Source organism: Gossypium arboreum, unplaced genomic scaffold, assembly GCF_025698485.1.
Source record: "Gossypium arboreum isolate Shixiya-1 unplaced genomic scaffold, ASM2569848v2 Contig00210, whole genome shotgun sequence".
Lineage (NCBI taxonomy): Eukaryota > Viridiplantae > Streptophyta > Magnoliopsida > Malvales > Malvaceae > Gossypium > Gossypium arboreum.
The window spans coordinates 100,001-105,000 of record NW_026440327.1 but is presented as its reverse complement, the minus strand read 5'-3'; the positions used below and the strand labels follow the sequence as shown (position 1 = coordinate 105,000).

At 30.8% G+C, this 5,000-nt stretch overlaps 1 non-coding gene and 1 pseudogene across 1 annotated transcript; both read right to left on the bottom strand.

Moving 5' to 3' along the window:
- Positions 1-3,282: 3,282 nt before the first annotated feature.
- Positions 3,283-3,370, bottom strand: TRNAS-GCU (transfer RNA serine (anticodon GCU)). Its single transcript has one exon. It is a non-coding gene; the product is annotated as a tRNA-Ser (tRNA).
- Positions 3,371-4,272: 902 nt separating this feature from the next.
- LOC128288401 (ATP synthase subunit alpha, chloroplastic-like) overlaps positions 4,273-5,000 on the bottom strand; it is a 2,682-nt pseudogene continuing 1,954 nt past the window's right edge.

The window sequence follows — 5,000 nt, the reverse complement described above, 5'->3', positions numbered from 1 at the left end:
ATTATTAATTATTAATATTTTCTCTTTTATATGTTATATGTTATTTTATCTTTTTTATCTTATTTTATGTTGTTTTGTAAATGTTTAAATGCAATTACTTCATTTATTCACTTGATCCTTTTTCTCTCTATTTTCTCTCAATAAAATTGGCTCAATAAAATCGGGTTTTGTTGTTATAGAACACGGTATTCTATATTTTATAGTAGCAATATTCTATAGTAGCAAAGGAATAAGAAATACGAATAATAAATTTTTAAAAAAGAAAAGTCTGAATAGACCAAAAGAGGGGGGAGGAAATAATAAAGAAAAATTTATACAAAGCTAGATATGAATCATCCACACCTCTTTTTGGATTTCATTAAGTGAATTTTGTTTGATTAAGAGTAAGTTCTGTAAAACCCCGCCTTCTTTAAAATATCATGAACAGTTGCTGTGGGTTGAGCTCCTTTTCAAGGAAATAGAGAATGGCGGGAACATTTAAATAGGTTTGATTATTTATCGGATCATAAAACCCACTTTTCGAAGATCTCTTCCTCTCTTCGGGATCGAACATCAATTGCAACGATTCGATAAACGGCTCATTGGGATAGATGTAGTTAAATAATACCCCCCCCCTAGAAACGTATAAGAAGTTTTCTCCTCGTACGGCTCGAGAAAAAAATGATTAATTTAAAGTTATGTCTATGTATGGAATTATAATGTATGGAATTAGCATGTCAAAAAGATCCATAAACCAGCAAATCAATTAGACATTTAACCTCGTCTTTTTTTTCGAAAAAAAAAAGAAGAAAAAAGCATTCGTACTCTCATAACTCAAGTCAAATAACTCTCAAAATGCTCAAAAAAAACCTTAGGCATTCTTTTATTGAGTGGTCTCTAACCCCTTTTTTGTTTGTCTCGCTTAGAATCTATTTCGATTCTTCATTTTAATCTAGTTGTTGAGAAAATGGAAAAGGGTATTTCCTTGTTCTAGGATCTTTTATCTTTGCCTTGAATCATTGGGTTTAAACATTACTTCGGCGATATTAAATCATTTCAAAAATGGCAGCAACATGCCCTTTTTTCTCTCTTTTTTTTTTCTATCAAAGAATCATATGAACGATTAATTCCCGCATGATACACTTTTGATCGAAAGAGTTTTACCAATTCCAACAACTTTTCTTTTTGATTTGAAAATAGTTTGAATCGGATCCTTTCGATTTCTATATCACAAATAGACTTACGAAGTTGTTCCAACTTATTGATTTCCATTAACTAACCCTAGATCCTTGCCCCTGAAAAATGGATGTTTCTCTTCGAGCTCCATCCTGTACTATTTACATTACAACCCAACAAAAAGACGGATTATAATAGAACAAAGGATGTCGAGCAAAAAGCACCTTCATTTCTACATAACGGAAAGTGGTGGGTTTTGACATCCACAGCTGATCATGTCCTTCAAGTCGCACGTTGCTTTCTACCACATCGTTTCAAACGAAGTTTTACCATAACATTCCTCTAGTTTGGAGCATTGATTCAATTATGGAATCATGAATAGTCATTGGTTCAGTCGATACATAGTAATCTATCTATACTTTCTATATGAAATCAATTTCCTTCTATATGCTATATGAAATAAATAAATAATTTAGGAAGAAAAAGCCTCAATAAGAATTCAAACTACCCCATATTGTATGATTGTCTGAATGCAATATTTTTTTATTTTTTTAAACTTTTATTATACTTTTCTATTCTAATTAAACTTTTCGATTCTAATAAAAAAAAAATAAAAATAAAGAATATCATTAATAATAATATTACGAAAATACTAATAATATCACGAATATTATAAATAACACAAATAAACTAATCTTTTTGAATCTACCGTGCATCTTCAAATAACCCGATAGATCAAATAACTCGGTAGAATAGATCCAGCAATCTCACAGTTGTTCGAGTGCCAATCTTAAGAAATCATTAAAAATCAAAAGCAAGAATCACATTTTCTCCAATACTTGACTGTTAGAAAGAAGGTTATTAAAAACAAAAAAAGAGCAATTTAGATTCGGATATGGTTATTCTGATATATAAATAGAGTATGCTCTGGGACGGAAGGATTCGAACCTCCGCATAGCGGGACCAAAACCCGTTGCCTTACCACTTGGCCACGCCCCATTTAGATTTCTATTTGAAACTACTAAACACTAATATGGTATTCCTTGTTCGTCAATTCCAGTTCCAAATAGCTATAGCTATGGAATAGATTCTTGTTACGATTTTTGCACGTATGGATAGAGAATTAAATCGAATTTATTGATCATTACATAGAATTCAATTAAGATATTGTATGAAAGTATGATTTCTTCTATTCTCTTGTAAGAATTGAAGGCTTTTTGATTGGGTGAGTTCAAAGAAGTTTAGTCTGCCTTATTTTCCTTTCTTCATTTTTTCCTTATATCAAAAACATATTAATAACTCAATCAAAATTATCTCCAAGAACAAAATTTTGTTATGCTTAATATCTTTAATTTGATCTGTATCTGTTTTAATTCTGCCCTTTTTTCGAGTAGTTTTTTATTCGCCAAATTGCCCGAGGCCTATGCTTTTTTGAATCCAATCGTAGATTTTATGCCAGTAATACCTGTTCTCTTTTTTCTCTTAGCCTTTGTTTGGCAAGCTGCTGTAAGTTTTCGATGAGATCCTTAATACTGTCCTAGAAAAATTCATGAGTGATTCAAGAAAAAAAAAATTCTAACAATTGAAAAGATCAGATAAGTCTTACACTATGAACGAACCCTCAATTCAAAGATTGAAATTCTTGGATAGCCCTGATAAATCAGGATCATCCCATTTCCTCATTCTGACCCTTTTCGCCGAAGAACCCTATTTAGATTAGAGTCCGCCACAATATATAATTGTTGGTATGAAAGAATTTTTTTTGTAATGAAAAACTCAACTCTTATTACAAGTGAATTTCTGAAAATTCTTTTGGATTTCTAGAAATTCTAGAAATCACTTTATTTCTTGGTGTCAAAATCAAAACAAAATAGGATATGTGGTATAAAAACGGGGAATCTATTCTCTTCTTTTCCAAAAAAATGCTCTTGGAGATTGTGTAATGCTTACTCTTAAACTCTTTGTTTACACCGTAGTAATATTCTTTGTTTCTCTCTTCATCTTCGGATTCCTATCTAATGATCCGGGACGTAATCCTGGACGCGAAGAATAAAAAAGGGAGAGTTCCTTGCTTCATTTTTAGAAATGGTATTAGGATTTGATCTATTCCACTACCAAAAACCGAAACGGAAAGAGAGGGATTCGAACCCTCGGTACGAATAACTCGCACAACGGATTAGCAATCCGACGCTTTAGTCCACTCAGCCATCTCTCCTAATTGAGAAAAGATAATTACTATGTTACAGCACGCAAAAAGAAAGGCTTGAAAAAAGCCCTTTTTACTTTGTTATATAGATTATGTTATATAGATTATTATTTATCTATATAGAGTATTATTAATCCATAGATATATAGATTCTAAATTTTATTATTATTAGATAGATTGATTATATAGCTATATCCAACTTTTCTATAGAGATATAGAACTTTTATCAGTAATTCCATTTCATTTATATTATATTCTATATCATTTATATTTTAAATAAAACAATGGCTCTAAAGAAATATCTCAAATAACAAAAAAAGAAAGAATATCGCTTTGATTTCGCGCAAAAGGGACTTTTCAATTTCCATTTCCACGGACCGGCCTGGGCAGTACCCGGCCGGGCTCATTTTATTTTCAACTCAAATAACTCATTTTTTCTATGATTCTGCGATCTGGCTTGTTGTAACAAAAAAATCTTGTTATTGCATTGAATCAACAATCAGAAGCGGAAGAAGTCCTATTTCCGTTCCTATGATATAGAATCAAAATATTATTTCTATTCTTTTTCTTTCTTCCTATTTCTTTTTATTTCCATTTATTTTTTATTTTACTAGAATAACTAGAATAAATAATAAAAAAAACTATGGATTTTGCACAATCCATTTTTATGTTATTTATGTTATGACTAAGTCCTTTTGTCGAATCCTGTCTATCAAAATCCTATAACACAAGTCTTCTGACAAAAGGTGGCAAGGCCCTAATTTTCAGGATTTTTAGGCTCCTATCTTGTAATCCTATCTTGATTACGCCCAATTCCCTGTTTGACAAAGGGTCCTTTATATTTATATACAATAAATATACAATAAATACAATAATCGCATTGTAGCGGGTATAGTTTAGTGGTAAAAGTGTGATTCGTTCTATTAATCCCCCTAAGAGTTAAGGGGTCCCTCGGTTTGATTCATATTCCGAGCAAAAACTTTATTTCTTAAAAGGATTTAATCCTTTACCTCTCAACGAAAGATTTGAGGAAGAATATACATTCTCGTGATTTGGATCCAAGGGCCAATTAAATATAATTTTAAAATTATATTCTAACTAAAAATTGAAAAATTGGATTATGAAATTACGAAACATAAATTTTTTTTTCAATTGGATCAATACTTCCAATTGAATAAGTATGAGGAAAAGATCCATGGATAAAGATAGAAAAGTGTATTTCTAATCGTAACTAAATCTTCAATTTTTTTGATGGGATAGATTGAAGCAAAATAGCTATTAAACGATAACTTTGGTTTACTAGAGACATTTACATCTTGTTTTAGCTCGGCGGAAACAAAATGCTTTTCCTAAGGATTTTCTCAAATAGAAATAGAGAACGAAGTAACTAGAAAAATTGTTCTATTCTAATCCCATTCTTCTAGAAGGATCATCTAGAAAGCGAATTGTTTTGAATGCATTCAGACAGAAAAGCTAACATAGATGTTATGGGCCAAATTCTTATTTCATTTCGTTCCTGCCTTATCTTTATCTTATTTATATTCTATTTTATTTATTTCTTTTTTTTTATTTATCCATCTTCCATAAAGGAGCCGAATGAAACCAAAATTTCATGTTCGGTTTTGAATTAGAGACGCTA